At 43.6% G+C, this 13,089-nt stretch overlaps 1 long non-coding RNA gene across 1 annotated transcript; it reads right to left on the reverse strand.

Moving 5' to 3' along the window:
* Positions 1-850: 850 nt before the first annotated feature.
* LOC113602294 (uncharacterized) lies at positions 851-12,828 on the reverse strand. The gene is made up of 3 exons (XR_008291560.1): positions 6,128-12,828; positions 5,779-5,874; positions 851-978 (listed from the first exon to the last, which is right to left on the reverse strand). It is a non-coding gene; the product is annotated as an uncharacterized LOC113602294 (long non-coding RNA).
* Positions 12,829-13,089: the final 261 nt, after the last annotated feature.

The raw sequence follows: 13,089 nt of genomic DNA on the forward strand, positions 1-13,089 counted from the left end.
TCAACCCCAGGGGCGCCTGGGTGGCTCAGTCTGTTAAGCATCTGACCTTGGCTCAGGTCACGATCTTGCGGTTCCTGAGTTCAAGCCCAGTGTCGGACTCTGCGCTGGCAGCTTGGAGCCTGGAGCCTGGAGCCTGTTTTGAATTCTGTGTGTCTCTCTCTCTGCCCCTCCCCCACTCATGTGCATTCTCTCTCTCTCTCTCTCTCTCTCTCTCTCTCTCTCACACACACACACACACACACACACACACACACAACACGCACACAAACATTTAAAAAAAGAAAAAAGATAATGCACCCCCAGATCCCCAACTTCCTTGGGACTCTCCTGGTCCTGACCTACCTAAGAGTTTCTAACACCACGCAGGAGCTTAGAAAGTGGCCCTTCTGCTGGCACATCCCGTAAAGCTTGTGGATGAGGCCCAGAGGCTCCAGATGCCTCTTGTGCCGCCCAGCCCTGCACCCTCTCCAACCCCAGGCCCGGGGCGGGGAACAATCAGGTCCACAGTGCCTTTGAAGATGCATTACAATGTACCACGAGGTGTGAGTTAGGGCCCGATGATTCAAATATGCTCATTCCAGGAGACAAGACTACCGAAAGAGCGCTGCAGATTTTAGTTCAGCCTACAGAAAGTCCCAAATTTTACTGGTGAAGGTTCTAAATTGTGGAGAGAGACTGTTTGCTAGATTCACACATCAGCGGGTTTGTACCAGGCATGAAAACCCAGAAATCAAGAAAAGGGAACCGCAATAAAGTACTACTGGAAAGTCTTCATTCAGCCTGCCTTCAGTAGTCTTTAAAAACAAACAAGAAAGCAAACAAGCATGAAACTTATCTCTCCTGGAGCAGGGGTTTTGAGCGAGGTTTATTTTGGATGGAGCTAAAAAGGCACAGGAATTGCCGCAGGCAGCCTTGAGCCCTGCAGTGTTGGGAGATCAGATCATCTCCAACCGGCTTCGAGGATGGGGATGTGGGAATCTGTAGGAGGCAAAAGAAAAGAATGTGTCTGTCAAGTTTCCTTGTCTCAGTGCTTCTGAAATAGGTGGAAATTACAGCTCAAGTCCCTTCACCATGGGAACATCTGGAATATAAGTACTTCTGTGCCTATTAAGAGGACTATTTATAGTTTTCTACGAATGTTAGGGAAAGCAATTATGCAAAATACTACTGTATTATTAGGTATTTGAAAAATACCAGGCTTGCAATTTTAGAACTGCAAAGATCTAAAAGCAATTGAGACTTCTACGATCTGTCTACCCCAAGTCAGAAAGTACTGGCTTATTTTCCCGACGTAGCGAAATCACCAAACACCAGCTAAAGTCTCTGCTGACACGGATAAATGATGTCACCAGGCATGCCCACCCTGCTGAAGTCATGTTGGTTCTACACTCACGCCGAGCCAGAGAGAAATATGAACCCGAGTTGCCTCTGGGATTATTTGGAAAATCCCCCTGCATATAAATGTGGCTGCTCAGACGGAGAGAAGGAGGCTGTGCACCCCAGAACGAGTCTCAGCTAAAAGGGGCTTCTGCACTGTACAACTACGCCTGATGCTGAGACCTTCCGAGGGTTGTTGGCAACTTTCTGACTTCAGTATCTGCCCCTCTTAAGCACTGGCCGCACTGCGATTATGTAAGGTCGTCATCTTGGGCTTCAAAGCATATTTTTGTGATCGTTAGAGTCTGTGAGCCTGGGACAGCAATAGTAAAGGCACCAACACTCGTGAAAAGCCACCAAGGTTTGGCTGCTCCATTGCTTCACTGGCTTTTGGACAAACTTTTGTTGTAGTGTCTTCTCAGGTTTCCCAAGAGTTGATGGCAAGGCAGGAGGAAAGTCAGAGGAGACATCTGTGCCCGGGCTCTAGTGGGATGGCACTGGTTTTAGCCCTCAATGGTGCTTCATGTGCACTGAGTACTTGGAGACCCAGGGACTGACCTGCCTGCACCTCTGTCTCTTCTGGAAAATCTTTCAGGGACATGAATGATAAGCTTGGAATTATTTCATGCTATAATACCGTAGTGACAGCTGATTTTTAAAAATTAACTAATGATGTAGGGGCGCCTGGGTGGCTCAGTCGGTTAGGCGTCTGACTCTTGATTTTGACTCAGGTCATGACCTCACGTTTTGTGAGATCGAGCCCCAAGTCAGACTTCATGCTGATAGCGTGGGGCCTGCTGGGGATTCTCTCTCTCAAAAATCAAGATTTAAACCTAAAAAATTAACTAATGAAGTAATTCTATTTCATTCTTCCTAAATTAGAACATATACATGTGTGTGCATGTGTATAAATTTATATGTGTGGATGTATATACACATATATGCATATATGTATGCATACACATTTATATGTTTTGCATTTGCATGATCCTAAAACTTCACCTTTCAGGGCGCTATGGGGGATGATCCGGTAGGTTGGAAAGTGTATCAAATGAGAATCATGGCGTTCTAGATTCTAGTCTGTGCTTTGCGTTCATTAGCTGCGATGCTTTTGCAAAGTTCTTGGCTTTTCTAGGCCTTAATTTTATTTGCAAAATCAATGTATGGGGATTCCTGAGATCATTCTTAATGCTGAGTCACTTATTGGTGAGATAAACCACGTATTTGGCTTCTCTGGGCAACATCTCTGCCAGGCAGGTGGTTCAACCCACAATACGCAGAAAGAAATAAAAAAGCCAGAAACCGCAGGAACAAAGACGGTACGTAAGTACATACATCATGGTATTATTTAAAATAGGAAAAGGCTCACATGGTTAACCAAATGGTGGACCTCTCATAAAACAGAATAATACATAATCATGAAAAGGTGCTAAAAGCATTTAATTATATGCAAAAAAGTTCATAATCTGCTATTAAGTAAAAAGAAGCAGGCTATAAATAGTACACATGGCATATTCCCATTTTTGAAAAATAAAATGTATATATAATCATATGTATGTGTTTTAACAAGAATTTTAAAAACATTAAAATGTTGACAGTGGTATTCCTGAGTTGTGAATGACCATAATAATCTCCTTGCCCTTATTTGTACTTCTTGTATTTTCTATTTTTAATTTTTTTTAAAATTTTTTATTTTTGAGAGAGAGAGAGAGGGAGAGAGAGAATCCCAAGCAGGCTCTGTGCTGTTAGCACAGAGCCTCACACAGGACTCAAACTCACGAACCATGCGATCATGACCTGAATGGAAATCAAGAGTTGGACACTTAACCAACTGAGCCACCCAGGCGCCCCATGTACTTCCTGTATTTTCACCTAACTTCTGAAATCAGCAAAAGATCATTTTAGTTAAAAAGCCAAGCAAGTAGGGCAAAAGCATTGCTGAAATCACACTGGCAGGTCTGGAGCATCACAAACAGATCTCTAAGTCCTTGATTTCCGGGAGTTTTGAGCAGTGGGAGTGGACACACCATGTAAACATGCTTTCCAAACCACCCCAGCGAACAGATTCACCTTGGTGACTGGCTACAGGCACACAGCCCTCAGCACCACGACCCCTGGTCCAGCAGGCCCCAAAATCTGTCTTATGAATCCCCCGGAAGGTCTTAGCATTCCGGGCATTGAGAAAAACCGGCCTGCCCATTTTTCAGAAACGATGGACCTTTTTAAAAGAAAAACTTATGCTATGATCTAGCTCTTCTTGACTTCTCAACTTACCTTTTTATATCTAAAACACGTGCATTGAGGATCTGACATTTACTGGGTGGTAATTGACTTGAAAATTGTGATCTTTTTCTAAGGAATTGCCAAACCGTTACAAGTCTTAAGGATATTTTTATTCATAACTGGCAACAGTTTTATAACCTTCCAAAAGTTTGCCCTGGAGTTTTGGTCACGTAATAACTGATGTTCAGTTATATTTCCATGTTCTATTGCATTTGACTAAGAATAGAGGATGTAGAAGAAAAAAAAATCCTGGGTCACAGAGCCTCTGTATTTTATACAGAAAATTCCCACTTATAATTCCTTTTTTTTTTTTAACGTTTATTTATTTTTGAGAGAGAGAGAGAGAACACAAGCAGGAGAGGGGCAGAGGGAGAGGGAGACACAGAATCTGAAGCAGGCTCCAGCCTCAGAGCTGTCAGCACAGAGCCCGACGCGGGGCTCGAACCCACAAACTGAGAGATCATGACCTGAGCAGAAGTTGGACGCTTAACCAACTAAGCCACTGAGGCGCCCCCCGCAACCACCTATAATTCTATTGTTATCAATTACAAAGGCTAAGAAGGGAATATAATAATAAGTAATGATAACTAGCAACTTGTTGAGTGTTTTCTAGTTGTTAAGTCTATTATATGTTTTCTCTTTTGATGAGGTTGCTAATGCAGCCTACCCAATATAACTCACATTATACCCATTTTATAGATGAGGAAACGGAGGTTAGTGAGCTATGGAGCTGCTATTCGACAGAGTATAACTTGAGAACTTCGTAACTAGTCTGTGGCCAGTGGGTTCACATTGGACATAGAGAGAGAAGCTAGAGGAACACACTTAGGGGCCACTTGCCAGGAGCCCTCAATATGATGCCAGAGTTCTATGTTTAGGTTTGAAGGCCTCACTGCCTAAGCTAGAATATACATGTGCATATGTGCGTGCACATATACACCTGTATGTTCACGTGTGTATATGTACATTTTCCATCTGGCGAATCCAATACCTATGTGTACCCCACTCTTTCCCATAAACCTGGAAGTGATATCTCTAAATCGCTACCATCATAGGTCTATCTGGCTTCCTGGATTTCTTCTCGACCTGGTGGATGTGTGGCTGACACCACTCCTGTTTTCTGATTTGTCTCTCCAGAGAATGTTCTTGACCAGGGGGCATCTATTTGCTTACTTGGCTGGGCCTCTCACCTCCTCTGTGGGCTCCAACAGAGTCGACCAACCACATGAGGAGGAGAACTTCATTCAGGTGCTCTGTCCACAGCCTGTCCCAGGCTTGCGCACCTCCTGAAAGGGAACAGGATGGGGCAGGGTTTTCAGGGCTACTGCTGGGCGTAGGGATGATTTTGACAAATTTACAAATCAGAGTTTGATTTGGAGCTTCATCTTCTGGACGTTTCGCTACTTTCTTAAACATCCCCATTATAATCAAGACCAATTTTCTTGGGTCACCTGGGTGACTCAGTCGGTTAAGCATCCAACTTCGGCTCAGGTCATGATCTCACGGTTCGTGGGTTCGAGCCCTTCATGGGACTCTGTGCTGACAGCTCAAAGCCTGGAGCCTGCTTTGGATTTTGTGTGTCTCTTTCTATCCCTCCTCTACTCATGCTTTCTTTCTCTCTCTCAACATAAATAAATTTAAAAATATATTTAAAAAAAATTTTTTTTGAAGACCAAGTTCCTAAAGCAACTCAGAACAATGGACAACTCTGACAAACTTATCCCTCTACTGTTGCTTAAGGAAGTGTCTCCTAGGACTTTTAACTAAAACTGTGAACACGAGTGTGCCAGCCTGAGTAGTCTTCTGCACCCTTAGTCTTTGAATTACATAATGAGAAACTGCTAGAAAGAAGCAATTAAATTGAAAAGTAAAACAGTAGAGCCGTGAGAAGAGGAAAAGAGGCACAGGAGAGAGGCTGCCTAAATCCTACTGACTCAATAATGAAATGGAAAAATGTAGGTGTGAAAGAAGGATTACAAAGCTATTAGGAGCTTGGTCATCAGGGCGGCAATTGAACCACTGGCAACGGATGGAGCAGAATTGCACCACAGCAGAAGAAGGAAACCAGAAACTAGAAAATCAAGAACGAAGCTTGGAGATTGCTTATAATGCACTTACCTACACAGATGATTTAATTTCACCTTGAACCACCCAAATCCTCTCTTGCATATTAGGTTCCACCGACTGCCATTGTTTGTGGAATTCTTGTCATCTCTGTGAAAGAGGAACAAAATTACAAAGGCCAAAAGTAATTACATTTTAAATAAACTCAAACCATATTTAACTCTTATCATCCCCCCACTCCCACATTCTACTTCTTCCTTTTAACCTTTAAGGATTAGACGACCACTTGGCTCTTATTTTTGCAAATCAGAAATAGGATTTGAAACATGTAAAACATGGTCATATCCTAAATCAAACAAAAATGCAAATTAAATGTCTTAGAGAAACAGTCTTAGAGAAATACTTTAAGGAAACAGTGTCTGCTATTCAAAACCTCATAATGAAACGGAGTGCCAAGGTCCCAGGCTGGCCTTTCCAAATAAAGCCCAGCTGATGGAAGGGGGGCAAATCCTCCTGGATCCAGGGCTGAGAGAGATGGCATCCTTCATGTGGTATCTCCTCGTGTTCCAGGCAATAATGTCTCCTTGTGCCAGAAACATAAGACCCAACTTTCTGCCTTCCAAACCGGGAGTCGGAACGTTCCCCATTTGGACATATGACATGAGATGGCCAGGGCAGAGAGAAGACAGGGAGGCTTCTTTATAGTAGCATCATAAGCGGGTCTCCCAGGGAGAAGATGATTCCCCAGGAAAAAGTCACCCCAAGGGTCCCCCTTAATAGTAAATTATGGCTTAGTGTATTAAACTGTACCCCAGAGGCCTAAGGGAATTATGGAAACTGCCTGATTTACTTTTACAAAGTGATTTACACCCAGGGGTGTAATCTATCTCAATAAATCTGAAGCCTCTACACAACAGTCCCCTTCTAAGGTAACAACAAAGCAAGGCGATTTCAATTATATAGTTATTTACCACCACTCTGTTCAGCTTCCCTCAGAGTCAACACCGAAGGGAGCAAACTCAAGCGTCTTTAATTTATGCTGTCACATGAAGACCGTTTTCTCATGTAATAAAAGAAAATAAAGGGAAATGCAGTGAAAGAAGACTCTCTCTCTCCCTCTCTTGTATTCTCTCTCTCCCTAGGCACACCCCTGAGATGCTCTGAGATTTCTACGCTCTCAGACACTGCCAGGGGCATTTCCAAAGGATAGAAAGCTCTTGTGCCCACAGATGATGGAACAAAGGGTGTCTTAGTTTCAACATGACTGCTCATCATTTCACTTTTACCTGCCTGTCCTTGGGTTCTGCAATTTGCTTCATAATTGAAAGGTGAACTTCAAGTTCAATTAGTAGGACAATTCATTACCTTGCAACCAGAAACGGCAGCTGAAAACCGATTTTAAATAAGATCTGCCTTCTGTGATTTCATGCGGGGAGTCTTCGGTTCACAAAACTCTTTTCAAATTTAATATTTATTGGGGGTATTTCCCAAACGGGCATTTGCTAAAGTTGCTGCTGCCAGAGGTTGAAAACATCGCTCAGGTAAAAGCAGCTTTATTTATACAACCAGAGACTATTTATGTCACTATTATCGATTGAATGTTCAGCCCATTTTCTTATCAGCTGAGCATCTCCGCAAAATGAAAAGCAGCAATAAGAAGCTGTGGGGACTGAAATATCCATCAAGTTTGACAGAACTAGGTCTGCATTTAGGAAACGATGCTGGAAGTCTGGGGATTTCTCCCCAAACAGGAACCATCTCCCCTGCATAGTCGATCATCAAAAGCTCTGATCAGATTCAAAATCATAAGACACACTCACTCAGACTGATGCAGACAAATTACGTCTCTTCCTGAAAATGGTTCTGTAAGTCTAAAATTTCAACAAGGATTCTAGCCATTTCAGAGTGCATTGAAAATAATCTCCTTTTCCTCTCGCTCCCTCCAGGTCTTCTTAATACAAAGATAACAGCTCGGTGCAAGTCCACAGACTATTCTGGATCTAGAAGTTACCTTGTTTCTCAGCAGGCAGGAGTGAAGTCTGTTGAACTGATCTTTCTTTCTTTCTTTCTTTCTTTCTTTCTTTCTTTCTTTCTTTCTTTCTTTCTTCTTTCTTTCTTTCATGTTTATTTATTTTGGAGAGTGCACATGAGTGGGGAAGGGGCAGAAAGAGGCGGGGACAATATCTGAAGCAGGCTCTGCGCTGACAGCAGAGTGCCCGACGCGGTGCTCAAGCCCACGAACTGTGAGATCGTGACCTGCACCGAAATCAAGAGTCGACGCTTAACCGACTGAACCACCCAGGTGCCCCTGAATTGATTTCCAAAACAGAAGCAGCATCCAGCTCTGGGTCTCCCGGTTGGGCTTGCCCAGGCAGCGCATGCAGGATTCCCATCATGTGAGTGACGGGAGCCTGGGCGAGGTGGCCGGTGACCCTCTAGACCAAGGACAGAGGCCACATTTGCCACCCCACTGCCTCCTGTCCTGAGCAATCTGTCTCACTTTGGAACCTCGGCTTGAAAACTCATACCCTGTGAAGACTGGGTTTTTCGGTTTGCAAGGTGCTGCTTTTGCTTGATTTGGTTTTGGTCTTGGTAAGAGAAATTCCAGATTCTGTGAAAGATAACCAGTATGAGTTCACAGGCTTTTCAAACACCCGCTTCACAGGAAAGGAGAAGCCTTGTGACTTAGGGCTGAATTTTTTAAAAGTTGTGCAGGAAGATTGCTTTGTAAGATACACTGGGCTTTCATCGCAGAGAGGCAATTAGAAAATATAGATTTGTTCATGTGTGGTTTAATTTTATGTTTTAAGAAGAAGTTGGCCACAGAGTGAACAAACTTAGCATTGGGACAGCCGAATGTTGCCTGCCTTCTGATACAATGCAGAAAGTACAGCCTCCATCACTCGGACAGATGTCTAGCCCAAAATGTCTCACCTGAATCTAGTCACCAGGGAAGAGCCAGACAAATCTAGGATGTGGGAGATTCTACAAGACAATTGGTGTGAATGAAAAAGAAATCAAGTAATGGGCGCCTGGGTGGCTGAGTCAGTTAAATGGCTGACTCCTGATTTCGGCTCAGGTCATGGTTTCACGGTCATGAGTTCGAAGCCCACATTGGGCTCTGTGCTCACAGTATGGAGCCTGCTTCGGATCCTCTGTCTCCCTCTCTCTGTCCCTCCCCTACTCACCCTTGCTCTCTCTCAATAATTAATAAACGTTAAAAAAAATTTTTTAATCAAGTAATGTAAAACAGACAAACAAGACAAAACCAAAAGCTAGAGGGACTATTCTAAGTTAGAATTTCTTGAGGCTGCAAGAGACATAACAACCAAAGGCAGTGATGAACCACAGCTATAGGATGAAATGTTTTTAAGTGATAAAAAATAAATTTTATAAGACTCTTGTGGTATTTGAATATGGACTGCACACCAGATGTTATTAAATTAATGTTAGCTTTCCTCCGTGTGATAATTCTGTTGTGGTATTGGCGGATGTCCCTTGTGGTAGATGGTTGCCGAAGTATTTAGGGGTGAGTGTCACTGTGTCTGAAACTTTCAGATGGTTCCGACAAAGCATACATATATAAAAGAAAAATAATACGCTGTCTAGTGAAGAGGTAAGACAGGCTGTAGTTTTCTTGAAGCATAGAGTATATTGTGAGGCACTCACCTGAGCTGGTTTTCACCTTTGTTCCTGGCAGCAGATATAAAGAATATTTGATGGTTTGATTCATACCTGGGAGCGAATTCAATGTTGCAGCTCTGAGGAACCAGATAAGCAACTTCAGGTGCCAGAAGTGAATTTGTCTCCCTTGGAAATGGGACTCTAAGAGTGGCATTATGGACAAATCTATGTGGCGGGTCTTCTTTTAATTTCTCGTTCTGAACTCGGTCCTGTTTCAGAGGACTAGAGGAAGACAGGTTAAGGCTTGTCAAAGTCAAGACCATGGCCTCTGGCTGCTGTGACCATTTCCATTTGAAAACTCTGAAACATCCTCTTACTGTTTTGAGGAGGGATTGGGAGCAGGAGGAAACAACTTATTTTTAGAGTGGCTTTCCATTTCTCACAGGTACCAGACAAGCTTTGGATGTCAGAGCCCAGACAGCTACTGTTCCTGCCCCTTTAGCACAGGCCACCGCGGGGGTGCTGAGCAACGCAGAGGAGAAGGGGCTGGGAATGAGACCCAGTGAGATGTTGCATTGTCGGTGGACCAGTCAGGAACAGATCCGGACCACCACCAGATCTGGGAGAAAAGCACTGGGTTTTAGAAGGCAATCTCGCAAACGTTAATATAAACCCTCTTGCAGTTTATAACACTGGACGATCACGAACAACCTAATTGGCTACATAAGCATTGGTCCAGCGGAGGACATGCACGTGACTTTGTTTAAAATAACTTAGTGGAGCCATTCTCTAAAAATAATAATAATTTGCTTGAAAATGAATAATCTATGGGGCGCCTGGGGGGGCTCAGTTGGTTGAGCATCTGACTTCGGCTCAGGTCGTGATCTCTCCGTTCTTGAGTTCGAGCCCCACATCAGGCTCTGTGCTGACAACTCAGAGCCTGGAGCTGCTTTGGATTTTGTGTCTCCCTCTCTCTCTGTCTGTCTCTCTCTCAAAAATAAACATTAAAAAAGAAAATGAATAATCTCTAATCACTGTTGGTTTTGTGTTTTTTTCTTTTGCCTTACAAATGTTGGCAAATTTTGTGCACAAAAGGGCATTTTTAAAAACTTTTATTTCTTTAAGCAATTTGGCCCATCTTTCCAGGATTTCTCCAGTCATTTTCCTCCTTTCTCCCCTCTCCTTTATTGTAATTTATTTTCAACCAGTTATTCTGGCTCTGTGTTGGTTTGTCGGGGCCAAGTTGGAAGCAACCAAAATGTCCAACAATAGGAGTTCAGTTGGAAACAACTCAAAATCTAACAAGAGTGGATTGCTTAAATAAATTATAAAAGGTGTTTCATCTTATGCACAAAAACTTTTCAAATGTGAACGGGTAACTTGTAATACTCAATTTTTCCCAATTCCAAAATTTTATGAACACATTCCTGGATAAGCAAAACAGGTTGGGGGGGGGGGGAAGCATTTCAACACTGAAATGTTCCAGGTAATTTTTGTTTCTATTTTACCATATTTGGCTTAAAATTATTGTTATTTTTATAAAATCAGCTGGGGTTCATTACATTAAAAGAGGTCCCGTCAAGCAAAAAGAAGGTAATAATGATGGCAGTATTTCCAGCCATCCAGTGGCTGCCACTACTGGTGGTTTTCCACCAGGATGATTTTTCTGCTGAGCGGGGTCACTCTGATTTCTTCTCGTTCCTTCTCATGGAGGAGCTGTGGGCGGAGCATCCAGGCAGAAAGGTCCTGCACAAGATAGACGTCAGGCTGAACTGACACATCTGGGTGTCTTTGGCTCAGAAACGAGAGGTGATGTCCTAAAGGCAGCAAAGGAGACTGTGGGGAAAAAAGCAGAGATCTGGGTTCTGAGTCTTGGGGTACAGTGAGGGGTAGGGAACCAGAAGAGAGAATTTAGATCCACGTTTTGGGGAGGTGGGGGGTGCGGGGCAGATGGGGCTCAAAAGAAGGAAGAAATATTAGTACTTGCATGGGAAGGAAACTAATCCTTGGGTTTTCAAACTTATTTCGATTTTTGTTTTTAAAAATCTCATGAGTAAGCAGAATTAATGAGACAGGTAAGAGCCCATTCTTCTGGTTGGCAGGCCCTGAAGGATCTTGGGGACATGCATGGCCCCTGCCTGTTGTGGGAACTACTGGCTTCGTTCTTTCGTTTACTAAACTGTGAAATTGAGGTGTACGGTTGGATTTAATTTTACCTAAAAGAAATAAAAGGATTTACCTGTGTCAGATCACCTCTCAGGCATTATTTAACAAAAACGTTCTATAATGTAATGGACCCTCAAGTCTCTTTCTTCAGAATCCTGAGCCTAGCGGTCTCTCATCTGACTTGACTCTCATCTCCCCATTATCCATGCCAGCCCCTCCTCTTCCCTGAAGGGACTCATTCAATGGCATCATCACCTGCTTCAAATTCAAAGTGTTGACTTTTTCTGCCCTTTGTCCTCTGGCCCCAGGCTCCCTCACTGACGCTGTCCCGGCTCCAAATTCTCTTTCATTACACCTGAGCTTTCCAAGGGCTGAGGTGATGTTTTCTGATTCCAAACAGTATTGGGCACAACGTAAGTGATTTATGTGTTAAATTGGCTTGGAAACAAGACTACTGGGGAGGAAGAGCAAATGGATAGGAAAGGAAGGCAAGAAAGCAGGACAGAGAAAGAGATCTGTGTGGGAGTTTGACACCTTGAGGTGCTAGTTCATGTTCACCCTCACTTTGACTTTTCTTTACCCTATTCCCAGCAGGCAGTCAGCATGGCAGGTAAGAAAGTGGGAACTCCTTCAAGACAGCCACTTCCTGGCTACTGCTCTTCTTGAGGGCTTAGTAATAGTATCTGTGTGGAAAAGAAGAGAGAGAGCGTTGGACTGGGAAGGGCAGAGGTTGTTGGCTGCCCCAGTTGTGGTATATCAGGACTTTTTTTCACTCCGATGATAGACTCCAATTTAAATAGGCTGACAGTTGAGGAGAACTTAATGGCTCATGAAATTGTGGATCTAGCTTTAGGCATGGCTGAACTCTGTTGCTCAGAAGGACTTGATGTCTTTGGGGCTCTCTCATGGCTCGGCTGCTTACTGGGCTGGCTTCATTCTCAGTCAGATTCTTTCTCTGTAGGATAATCCACTAAGGAGAGTCTACAGTGCACCAAGCTGAAGCTCAGCAGACAGAATTCCCATAGAGGAATCCCAGGGGCTGACTTTCATTGCTTAGGATTGGCTTAAATCTTGGGTCAGGAGCTAGTCAATCACTTATTAACTCCATCTATTCCAGGGGTGGGGTGGGATGGGGTGGGAGGAGTGGTTTCCCAAAGAGAAATTAAAGTGCAGTGGCTGGAAGAAAGGGAAACATGTCAAGCAGGTGAAAACATCAGATAGCCACCACCATATTCCACAGAAGCTAACAATACCCAGGGAGCTGATAAAGCATCAGAGGGGAACAGCATCAGGGGATAGCCTATGAAGTTCAGAGACTCCCAGCCTATTCAGAGATCTCTGTGTTCCATCTGGCATAGGACCCAGACCAACTGGATACCCATATGGAAAAAAATGAACCCCAACCTCTATTATCACTCCAACTCACCTTTACGGGATTGTTCAGTCTTGATTCTTAAGGATATCATTTCCCTCTTAATGGACAAGAGAGTAAAGGTCCCTCTTCCCACCCTGCCCTCCCCTCCTCCCATCATTTTCAACCTCCTAAGAAAAGATTCTCTTGCAACCACAGGGAGG

Source organism: Acinonyx jubatus, chromosome D3 (assembly GCF_027475565.1).
Source record: "Acinonyx jubatus isolate Ajub_Pintada_27869175 chromosome D3, VMU_Ajub_asm_v1.0, whole genome shotgun sequence".
NCBI classification, from domain to species: domain Eukaryota; kingdom Metazoa; phylum Chordata; class Mammalia; order Carnivora; family Felidae; genus Acinonyx; species Acinonyx jubatus.